The 12722-nt window shown below is 37.7% G+C and overlaps 1 non-coding gene across 1 annotated transcript; it reads left to right on the plus strand.

Moving 5' to 3' along the window:
• The first annotated feature begins 2681 nt into the window (after window positions 1-2681).
• On the plus strand, window positions 2682-2788 carry LOC114118788 (U6 spliceosomal RNA). Its single transcript, XR_003591951.1, has one exon. It is a non-coding gene; the product is annotated as a U6 spliceosomal RNA (small nuclear RNA).
• The last annotated feature ends 9934 nt before the right edge of the window (window positions 2789-12722 follow it).

The following is a 12722-nucleotide window of genomic DNA, read 5'->3' on the forward strand; positions in this document are numbered from 1 at the left end:
AGTAGGAGATGACAGAGGATGAGATGGTTGGATGACATCACTGACTTGATGGATATGAGTTTGAGCATGCTCTAGGAGCTGGTGATAGAGAAGCCTGGCGTGCTGCAGTCCATGGAATCACATTCAGACTTGACTGAGTGACTGACTGAACTGACACTGTGCATATGGATAATCCAGTCCAAAGAATTCTTTTCAATAGCAGTGATTTTTAAATTATGCAGAAATTTTGACACTTTAATAATTTTTCCTGATTATAATCTTAATTCTATTTTTCAGTTCATAACTTTATAAAATATATATAGTCTTTAAACCCTAATTATGTTTTATGATATGTAAATAATACTATAGATTAGCTATAATTATTGAAATTACATTATTTCTATATACAAATTAAAGATTTTTATTGTCACTTTAAAAACAACATGAATGTTTTAATTAAAAATATAATTAGAAAAATAAATATAAAATGAGGTAACTTTATATATGCATGCAAATGAGCCATATGTTTGTCTACTCATGAATAGACAAGTATGTTTATATAAAAAATTGTGTTCATTTAAATTTTCTCAGGTGCATTAATTATATAAACATTTCTGGGAAGAAGATATAAAAATATGAATATAAGGTGACATTTAATGCTTTTCTTATTTTAATTTTATTTTTACTTATCGTAAGAACTCATCACAGTTTATCATCTTAACCATTTCTAAATGTACAGTTCAGTAGTGGTAAGTATATTCAAATTGTTGTACAACCATTTTTCAGAATATTTTATCTTGCAAAACTGAAGTGCCATACCCATTAAGTAACAGCTTTCCATTTTCCCTTGCCTACAGCTTCTGGCAGCCACCATTCTATGCTCTCTTTCTATGAATCTGGCTACTCGAACACTTTGTACATTGCAGGTATGCAGTATTTGTTATTTTGTAATTGGCTTATATCACAGCATAATGTCCTTAATATTCACCTATGTTGGAGCACATGCCAAAATTGCCTTACTTTTTAATGATAAATCATATTCTACTGTAAATATATATCACATTCCATTTATCCACTTATCTGTCCATAAGTACCTGGAGTGCTTCTACCTCTTGGCTATTGTGAATAGTGCTGCTATAAACACAAGTATACAGGTATCGCTTTGAGATCTGGCTTTCTAATTCCTTTGGATATATCCCCAGAAGTGAAATTACTGAGTCATATGACAATTCCATTTTTAATTTTTTGAGGAACCACCATACTGTTTCCCAAAGCAGCTATACAATTTTACAATTCTACTAGCAATACACAAGTGTTCCAATGTCTCCACATTCTCACCAGTACTTGCTACCTTCTGGCTGGTTTGTTTTATGTAATAGCCATCCTACTGAGTGTGAGGTAGGATCTCATGGCGGCTTTGATTTAGATTACCTTAATGATTAGTCATGAATATTTTTTCATGCCCTTATTGGCCATTTGTATATCCTCATTGCAGAAATATCTATACCAGTCCTTTGTCCATTTTCTAACCAGATTGTTTTATTGTTGCTGTTGAATTATAGGAGGTTTTTCTATATTCTGGATATTAACCCCTTATTAGTTAAATAATGTGCAAATACTTGCCATTTTCTAGGTTGCCTTTTTGTCCTGTTGACCGTGTCCTTTGATGCATAGACGTCTTTCATTTTGGTGTAGTCCAACTTGTGCTTTTACTTTTGTTGCCTCTGCTTTTTGTGTCATATCCAAGAAATTCTTGCTAAATCCAATGTCATGATGTTCCCCTATGTTTTCTTCCAAAGAGCTTTATATATTGAGTTATTTTTGTATATGGGGTAAGGTATGTGTTCAGCTTCATTCTTGGGCTTCCCTGGTGGCTCAGATAGTAAAGAATCTGCCTGCAATGCAGAGATCTGGGTTCAATCACTGGGTCAAGAAGATTCCCCTGGCGAAAAGAATGGCTACCCACTCTGGTATTCTTGCCTGGAGAATCCCATGGACAGAGGAGCCTGATGGGCTACAGTTCATTGGGTCACAAAGAGTCAGACAGGAGTGAATGACTAACATCTTCACTTTTCATGCAATTTCCAAGCATCATTTGTTGAAGAGAGACTGCCCTTTCCTCCACTGGATGGTCTTAACACCCTTGTTAAAGATCATTTAGCCATACATGTGACGACTTATTTCCAGGCCCTCTATCTATTCCATTAGTCTAAATGTCTGCCTTTATATCAGTACCACAGTATATTGATTACTATAGCTTTTTGATAAGTTTTGAAATCAAGAGTCTGAGAGTTTCAATTCTGTTCTTTTTCAAGGTTGTTTTGGTAATGCTTTTCCTTTAAGCTTATTTGTCACTCTTCTATTTCTTTAAATTTCCTTTTCTTATATAGTTTCTTATATTTTCCCTTCCTTTTATAGTTTTTATATTACGGCCTCCTTCACACCTGGAAGAAAGATGGACCAAGACAGCCTAACTGAGGGACCCAAAAGTAGTTGCCTAAAGCAGGCAAGCCTTAACAGCATGTGGAATAAACCTCTAAAATCTTTCTAAGGAAGGAAGGGTGAGGCTAGATTAGACACTTGGAGCAGGAGTTATAAACCTATGCACCTGCCCTATCTGAGGTTCTCATTAGTCATCCAATTTTGAGCAAGCCACTTCACCTCTTTAGACATCAGTTTTCTCAAGAATCAAACTGAGAGGGGTGCTTGCTTCAACAGCACACATGCTAAAATTGAAAGGATGCAGAGAAGATTAGCATGGCCCCTGTGCAAGGATGACATGCAAATTCATGAAGTGTTCCATACTTCTGATGAACCTAGAGTCTGTTATACAGAATGAAGTAAGTCAGAAAGAGGAAAAGCAACTTACAGATACTAACACATATGTATGAAATCTAGAAAGATGGTACTGATGTACCTATTTGCAGCGCAGCAGTGGGGACATAGACATAGTGAACAAACTTACGGACAAGGCTGGCAGCAGGGGGGAGGAAGGAGAGGGTGGGATGTATGAAAGGGTAGCATGGAAACATACACTACCATATGTAAAATACATAGCCAGTGGGAATTTGTTATATGGTTCAGAGAACTCAAAACAAGGCTCAGCAACAACATAGAAGGGTGGGATGGGGAGGGAGTGGGAGGGATGTTCAAGTGGGAGGTGACATGGGTAAACGTATGCCTGATTCATGTTGATGTTTGGTAGAAACCAGCACAATAGTGGGAGAAGGCAGTGGCACCCCACTCCAGTACTCTTGCCTGGAGAACTCCAGGGACGGGGGAGCCTGGTGGGCTGCAGTCCATGGCGTCGCAAAGAGTCGAACACGACTGAGCGACTTCCCTTTCACTTTTCACTTTCATGCATTGGAGAAGGAAATGGCAACCCACTCCAGTGTTCTTGCCTGGAGAATCCCAGGGACGGGGGAGCCTGGTGGGCTGCCGTCTATGGGGTTGCACAAAGTCGGACGTGACTGAAGCGACTTAGCAGCAGCAGCACAATAGTGTAAGGCAATTATCCTTCAATTAAAAATTAATACATTTTTTTAAAAGGAGGGGGAAGTTTTCTAAACTCTAGAAGTCTACCATTCCATAGGAAGATCAGATATAGGAACTGAATCTTAGTTCAGGCAATACAAACCCTAGGAGCTGGTAGTCTGTTTTTGTCCTCTCTCTATTCCTTTTCTTTTCAGTTATATTTCCTTTCTGACTCCCTATTACTTCACTTTCCTTTCTGGGAAATTCTTTTTCCTTTATTTTGTCATTTTATTTTCCTTTATTTTCCTTTCCTTTCTGGGAAATTCTTTTTCCTTTATTTTGTCACTTTATTTTCCTTTATTTTCCTTTCCTTTCTGGGAAATTCTTTTTCCTTTATTTTGTCATTTTATTTTCCTTTATTTTCCTTTCCTTTCTGGAAAATTCTTTTTCCTTTATTTTGTCACTTTATTTTCCTTTCCTTTCTGGAAAATTCTTTTTCCTTTATTTTGTCACTTTATTTTCCTTTCCTTTCTGGAAAATTCTTTTTCCTTTATTTTGTCACTTTATTTTCCTTTATTTTCCTTTCCTTTCTGGGAAATTCTTTTTCCTTTATTTTGTCATTTTATTTTCCTTTATTTTCCTTTCCTTTCTGGAAAATTCTTTTTCCTTTATTTTGTCACTTTATTTTCCTTTATTTTGTTATTTTATTTTCCTTTATTTTCCATTGTTTCAACTTTCTCAATTTTAACTTTAACAATTTTCACTCTATTTTCAGAAAAGGAAAAAAAGTACTGATGTTCTAATCCTCATCCAGCTAAATGCCATGCCATATTCAATCCATTCTTAGAGAAAGTTCAATTAATTATAGAGATAGCATCCAAACAGGCTGAGGGGATAAACATCTACATAGGAAAGAAATGGGTAGATACATTCCTCTGTTCTCTACTTCTTGTCCCCATTTCTGAAATCTGCCATTGAGGATATGGAGAACAGTGAAAGGTGGGATATTCAAGCCCCCTTGGGCTTCCCTGGTAGCTCAGTTGGTAAAGAATCTGCCTGCAATGCAGGAGATCATGGTTTGATTCCTGGGCCAGGAAGACCTGCTGGAGAAGGGACAGGCTACCCACCCCAGTATTCTTGGGCTTCCCCGGTTGCTCAGCTGGTAAAGAATTGGCCTGCAATGGGAGAGACCTGGGTTCAATCTCAGGGTTGGGAAGATCCCCTGGAGAAGGGAACCGCTACCCACTTCAGTATTCTGGCCTGAGGAATTCCATGGAATGTGTAGTCCATGGCATGGCACAGAGATGTGACTGAGTGACTTTCGCTTTCAGTTCTCCTTATTTCTCCCCTCAGAGTATTAACTGATCCTTTCTATCTCCTTTGTTGTTTTCTCAAATCTCTGACATGGTCCTCCTAACTTAAATGACTCCACTTAGCTCAACCTGGTCCCTTTCACTTCATCTTCTCTGTCATCCACCTTGCACATCACTGCCAGGCTAATCATAAAACTACCTAGAGTCGTCATTTGCTCAAAAATCTACAGTGGCTTCCTGTTATCTTTGGCCTTAGTTACAAATTCTCCTGTTTGGCTTTCCAGGCCATTCATCATCTCATAGTACTTTATTTCCCAGCCCTCCCCAACAGGTTTTTAACAGCTCACTTCCTTTCATGCATGCTGCTCTTATTCCCAACCCTTTGCCATTGCCCACACTATTTTTTCATTTGTAAGAATGTCTCTCCTCACCCCTGTCGACTGAGGAATTTTTGTCTCCTACATAAAGCTTACTTCAGTTACTTTAGATAACATAGACTTTCCTCCTAATTTCTTGAAGCTTATAAAATCAACTCTATACAGTTCAGTATTTGATTTTTTAGTATTTGTGTGTTGTTTTCCAAAGATTACAAACTCTTTTAGGAATGTGAACTTAAATTTTCCAATTTATAACACCACGTGCAAATGAAAGATTCCATGATTATTTTTAGAACCAAAATGTTTCAGTGTGTTCACTGACCTATGTATTCAAGTCCCTGGAATTAATTGAGCACACAGAGGTATATCGTGTCATATGCAGCATGCCATGGCTCTGAAAAATTATTCTTAGTATCAACAGGAGACATGGAGTCCCAGTTTGGCCTCAGCTATGTCTGACTCTTTGCAACCCCATGGATGGCAGCATGCCAGGCTTCCCTGTCCATCGCCAACTCCTAGAGCATGCTCAAACTCATGTCCATCAAGTCAGTGGTGCCATCCAACCATCTCATCCTCTGTCATCTCCTACTCCTCCCGCCTTCAATCTTTCCCAGCATCAGGGTCTTTTCTAATGAGTCAGTTCTTTACATCAGGTGCCCAAAGTATTCGAGTTTCAGCTTCAGCATCGGTCCTTCCAGTGAATATTCAGGACTGATTTCCTTTGGGATTGACTGGTTTGATCTCCTTGCAGTCCAAGGGACTCTCAAGAGTCTCCTCCAATGCCACAGTTCAAAAGCATCAGTTCTTCAATGCTCAGCTTTCTTTACAGTCCAACTCTCACATTCATACATAACTACTGGAAATACCATAGCTTTGACTAGATAGACTTTTGTTGGCAAAGTAATGTTTCTGCTTTTTAATATGCTGTCTAGGTTGGTCATAGCTTTTCTTCTAAGGAGCAAGTGTTTTTCAATTTCATGGCTGCAGTCACACACTACAGTGATTTTGGAGCCCAAGAAAATAAAATCTGTCACTGTTTACATTATTTCCCCATCTATTTGCCATGAAGTAATGGGACTGGATACCATGGTCTTTGTTTTCTGAATGTTGAGTTTTAAGTCAGCTTTTTCACTCTCCTCTTTCACTTTCATTAACAGGCTCTTTAGTTCCTCTTTGCTTTCTGCCATTAGGGTGGTGTCATCTGCATATCTGAGATTATTGATATTTCTCCCAGCAATCTTGATTCCAGCTTCTGCTTTACCCAGTCTGGCCTTTTGCATGATGTACTCTGCATATAAGTTAAGTAAGCAAGGTGACAACATACAGCCTTGACGTACTCCTTTCCCAATTTGGAACCAGTTCGTTGTTCCATGTCCAGTTCTAACTGTTGCTTCTTGATCTGCATATAGATTTCTCAGGAGGCAGGTCAGGTGGCCTGGTATTCCCATTTCTTTAAGAATTTTCCACAATAGTGATCCACACAGTCAAAGGCTTTGATATAGTCAATGAAGCAGAAGTAGATGTTTTTTTTATGGAATTCTCTTGCTTCTTCTATGATCCAGCGGATGTTGGCAACATTGAACATCTGGAACTTCTCGGTTCATGTACTGTTGAAGACTAGCTTGGAGAATTTTTAGCATTATTTTGTTAGTGTGTGAGATGAGTGCACTAGTGAATTTCAAATTGAGTTACTCATCCTCTCTGTACCTGAAAGTCCAGCAGGTATGTGTGTTTTCTCTTTTAGGAAATTACTAAAGCAAATCCTTCTGATCAATGCATCCAAGAGCAGCTCAGTGTCTTCTAAAATAATGACAATGTACAAAATAAGAACACACAAGTCAAACCAAGAAGAAATTTCTCAGTTTGTCAACGAAACAACTTACAGGCAGATTCCCCAAGCAGCAAACCTCCCTTACAAATATACACACCACATTTGAGAAGTCACATATTAAGGAGCCGAAGTCAGTCATTTACCAAACTGTGTTTCAATTCTTCCTTCATTCACTGTGCAATGCATGTTACTTTTTTCATATAAAAAAGGAATGCCTTTAATGTTGCCTTTTGCAAAGAGCTTCCCTTGTGGCTCAGCTGATAAAGAATCCTCCTGCAATGTGGGAGACCTGGGTTCAGTCCCTGGGTTAGGAAGATCCCCTGGAGAAGGGAAAGGCTACCCACTCCATTATTCTGGCCCGGAGAATTCCATGGATTGCATAGTCAATGGGGTCCCAAAGAGTCAGACACGACTAACAGACTTTCACTTTGAAAAGAGTTCACATCTATAGTAATCTCATAAATATGTCGGCATTTCACAACTCTATTAGTTTTGTATAGCCTCTACCTTCCTCTGTCCCTATCAGCACTTCTAAATCTTGCACATTTCTCACATATACTTAAGTTCATCAGGTGAATAATCAATAGGAGAAAGGCCACTGGTTTAGTTACCACTTCATTTTAATTCAGCCATGTGATTGACAGAAAATTTATATGAACTATCTATTAAAAGTGAAAGTGAAAGTCACTCAGTCATGTCTGACTCTTTGTGACCCCCATGGACTGTACAGTCTATGGAATTTTCCAGGCCAGAGTACTGGAGTGGGTAGCCTTTCCCTTCTCCAGGGGATCTTCCTGACCCAGGAATTGAACTGGGGTCTCTTGTACTGCAGGCAGATTCTTTACCAACTGAGCTATTAGAGAAGCCCTAAGACTCCTAAAAGTGTTCAAACTTTGGAATAAATCTGTTAAATACATACAATGTTAGGGTTTTTAGAAAAAATACAAACTTTCATAGATTTAAATAATATGAAAGCTAGGATTAGAAAGAAGAAGTGAGACTGTATAGTGAAACTTTACTTTTGCTTTTTCTGGCAGAAGCTAAAGAGCCAAGACTACTTTGCAATAAATAGGCTTGTGCACACAATTCTGAATATCTGCATAGAAGCATTGTGTTCTTTTTTGAAATCTAGAGAAAGAACTGTGGTTTCCCAGTCACTGCAGAAAAAGGAGCCATGTGTTATGTTGCAGATGGTCAATTTCCTCTGGTCACATTCACTCACTGTACATTGGGAAAGCAAAGAAAAGTGTAAAGTGATTGGATGGAACAATGCTTTTTATATAGTCATAGTGGATTATTTATTTTAAAAGGTCAGTCAGGAAAGGGTGTCAAGCCTTATAGAGTAATACATATGAAAATTAGTTAAAGTCATGAACCCCTGCAGGGGGAATCAGTCTTGAAAGTCAATCAAAGACCTACAGTAAATGCTCTGTTAGCTGGCATAGTTATAGAATAAAAGTCCTCTAATTAAAAATATGTTGCAGTTAAGCCTCCATTGTAATCACTAAATCATGCCTAGGTTTTAAATATTCAGGAATTAGTGTAATATAGAGTAGTGAGGAAACACAAACGCTATAAATTCAGACAACCTGATTCCAAATCTTGGTTATGACCCTTAACAGATGTATGATGTTGATTAAGTTATCTCTCATCTTTAAACCTTAATTTCCATATCTGTAAAATAGAGACAAACCTGGATTATATACCATGCTAGGACTTCCATTTCTGGCCAAGATGAAGTTTTGGGGACTAGAGTTTCCCTCTTGCCTCACACAATTAATAAAGTAGACAAAATATATGAAGCATTGGTTTCCATGACACTGATATTAGACTATGAAGAATATCGTCTCTGAGATATGAGAAACAAAAGAGATGAGATATCTGGTTGTCCAAGCTTACAACCTTGAGAAAATTTCCTGGTCATGGAGCAAGAAGGCAAACCAGATGTAGTCCAGCATGTAGTCCAGCAGAATAAGAGTTGAAGAGACAGCTGGGTATCTAGGAACATCAGGAATTCATAAGGCAGAGCTCAGAGAAGAGAGAGCCACAGAGAAAGAGAACTCTAGAGAATGACATAGAGCCAGTCCTTGAGTTCAGCACTGGTAAGAGAATCACCCACAGGATCAGAGGGACTAGTACCCACTGCTCACATGGAATCATGAAATACCACTGTGTCCACTGTTTCCCCGTCTATTTCCCATGAAGTGATGGGACAGGATGCCATGATCTTCGTTTTCTGAATGTTGAGCTTTAAGCCAACTTTTTCACTTTCCTCTTTCACTTTCATCAAGAGGCTTTTTAGCTCCTCTTCAATAAAACAGTAGAAACAGTGTCAGACTTTCTTTTTTTGGGCTCCAAAATCACTGCAGATGGTGACTGCAGCCATGAAATTAAAAGACGCTTACTCCTTGGAAGGTAAGTTATGACCAACCTAGGTAGTATATTCAAAAGCAGAGACATTACTTTGCCAACTAAGATTCATCTAGTCAAGGCTATGGTTTTTCCAGTAGTCATGTATGGATGTGAGAGTTGGACTGTGAAGAAGGCTGAGCACCAAAGAATTGATGCTTTTGAACTGTGGTGTTAGAGAAGACTCTTAAGAGTCCCTTGGACTGCAAGGATATCCAACCAGTCCATTCTGAAGGAGATCAGCCCTGGGATTTCTTTGGAAGGAATGATGCTAAAGCTGAAGCTCCAGTACTTTGGCCACCTCATGCGAAGAGTTGACTCATTGGAAAAGACTCTGATGCTGGGAGGGATTAGGGGCAGGAGGAGAAGGGGATGACAGAGGATGAGATGGCTGGATGGCATCACTGACTTGATGGACGTGAGTCTGAGTGAACTCCGGGAGTTGGTGATGGACAGGGAGGCCTGGCGTGCTGCGATTCATGGGGTCGCAAAGAGTCGGACACGACTGAGCGACTGAACTGAGCTGAACTGAACTGAGAGACTGAACTGAACTAATGAACCCAGAGATCCAAGAAGCCACAGAAAACCCAGTACACACACACACACACACACACACACACACACACACACAAACTACATTAAAGCACATTGTAACAAAATTGCTCAAAAACAAAGATAAAGAGAATATCTTGGTAGCAATCAGAGAAAATAGATATGCTATGTACAGAGGAATGAATAGCAGATTTTCTTTATAAGAAACAATTGAAAAAGATGGTGGTCAACAACTAGAAAAAAAAAAATCAACCTAAAATTCTATGCCCCAGGAAAATATCTTTCAAACACAAAGGCAAAAAAAGAGTTTTCAACCATGCATAACCTGGAAAACATATTCACTATCAGAAACACACCACAAGAAACATGAAACCAAATTCTCCAGGCAAAAGGAAAATGATATCACTTGACAATATGGATCTATAAATGAAGAGCACCAGAATAGAAATAAATGTACAAGATAGTTTACTTATGATTTAAAAACTTCATTATTTATCTATTTAAACAAAAATAATAATGCAGTATAGAATTTAAAACAAATAAATCATATTAAAATGCACCAATAGTACCAAGACTAAGTAGGAGGAATTTGATGTATATTATTTATCTTAAATTAAACATGAGATGATATAATATCACTTAAAGATAGATTGTGATAAGTTAACAATGTGATAAGTTAACTATAAACCCTAAAGCAGCTTTAAACAAGTGAAAAAAAAAAAGAGTTGGATCTAATAAGCCAACAAAGAAGATAAGATGGAATCATAATTTTTAAAAAAAATCAGTTGATCCAAAAAAAAAAAAAGAGAGAGAGAGAGAAAAAGAGTAAAAGGTGAACAAAGAATGAATGGAATAAATATAAAACAGCACAAAGACAGGACTATACCTAACCACATCAACTATACCATCCCACACTGAAGGGGAAATGCTATAAACAATCTAATTATAAGGCAATAATTATCAGATTATTGTCATTGGATAGTCAGGGAGGCCTGGCGTGCTGCAATTGATGGGGTCGCAAAGAGTCTGACACCACTGAGCGACTGAACTGAACTGAACTGAACTGAATTGTCAGATTGGAAGTAAAATAAAGACCTAGATATTTTCAGGCTTTTTAAAACAGAAATTAGAGAGCTGATACTAAAATTCATATGGAAATGTAAAGAATCTATAATAGTCAAGATAATTCTGAATAAGAAAAACAAAGTATTATTTGGAAAATAATACTGGAAAAGTATTATGGAAAATAATACTGCCTGATTTTGATATTTATTATAAAACTTCACTAATTAAGATAGAGTGGCACTGACAAAGATTGACAATTATATCAGTGGAACAGAATATAATCCAGAAACAGACCCACACATATACAGACCACTCTGTGTGTGCTAAACTGCCTCAGTTGTGTCCGACTCTTTACAACCCAATGGGCTATAGCCCATCAGGCTCCCCTGTCCTTGCAATTCTCCAGGCAAGAATACTGGAGTGGGTAGCCATTTCCTTCTCCAGGGGATCTTCCTGACTGAGGGATCAAGCCCATGTCTTTTATGTCTCCTACACTGGCAGGCTGATTTTCCACTAGCGCCACCTGGGAAGCCAGTACAGAGCGCTAACCTTCAACAAAAGTACAAAGACAATTCAATAGAGAAAGGATGTCTTTAAATAAGTAGTGCTGGAAATTTTGCATATCTATATGCAATGAATGAATTTTGAATCATACCTTGTATGACATAAAAATTGACTAAAAATGAGCTGTGAAAGTGAAAGTATTAGTTACTCAGTCATGTTTGACTCTTTGTGACCCCATTGATTATAGCCCATCAGGCTCCTCTGTCCATGGAATTCTCCAGGCAAGAATACTGGGGTTAGTTGCCATAGACTACATGTAAAAATAAATAACAAAAAAGATATCATTTAGAAGAAACCACAGAAAATCACTGTGACCTTAGGTTGGTCAAAGATTTTTTAACTATTAATATAACACCAACAATGTGATCATATTAAAAACTGATAAATTAAACTTTAGAAAATTTTAATTTTAAGTTTTTTGATAGAAACTCTTAAGAATATAAAAATAGTTTGAAAGAAAGTTTGTCAGATTATGTATTTATAAAGGATTTGCATATAGATTATATAGAGACCTCTCAAAACTCAATAAGAAAACAAATAATTCACTTTTTAAGAAATTGGCAAAAAGACACAAGAATGATATATATCTTCCAAAAGAAGATATACCAACGACAAATGAGCACATGAAAATATGCTGAGTCATTAGTCATAAGGACAATGCAAATTAAAACCACAATGAGATACTATTACATATCTGCTAGAATGGCTAAAATTAAAATATCTGGGTCATCCCCATGCACCAGCCCCAAGCATGCTGCATCCTGCGTCAGACCCAGAAAGATGTTATGGGGAGGGAGGTGGGAGGGGGGTTCATGTTTGGGAATGCATGTAAGAATTAAAGATTTTGAAAAAACAAAACAACAAAACAAACAAACAAAAAAATTTAAATATCTGACCATACAAGTGTTAACAAGAATTTTGAGAAACTGGGGATTCTCACAGTGCTGTTGGGCATATAAAATGGTGCAGCCATAGTTTGGCAATTTCTTCAAAAGTTAAACATGCATTATTCCACCAAGTTTATCTTGTAACTTGGCAGTTACAAGATAAACAAAAACATGTCATAAAAAGACTTAGCCCCAAACTGGAAATAAAGCAAATGTTCATCAATAGGTAATGGATAAGCAAAAGGTGATAGGACAGAATACTTCATCAGAG

This window comes from Ovis aries, chromosome 16 (assembly GCF_016772045.2).
Source record: "Ovis aries strain OAR_USU_Benz2616 breed Rambouillet chromosome 16, ARS-UI_Ramb_v3.0, whole genome shotgun sequence".
Lineage (NCBI taxonomy): Eukaryota > Metazoa > Chordata > Mammalia > Artiodactyla > Bovidae > Ovis > Ovis aries.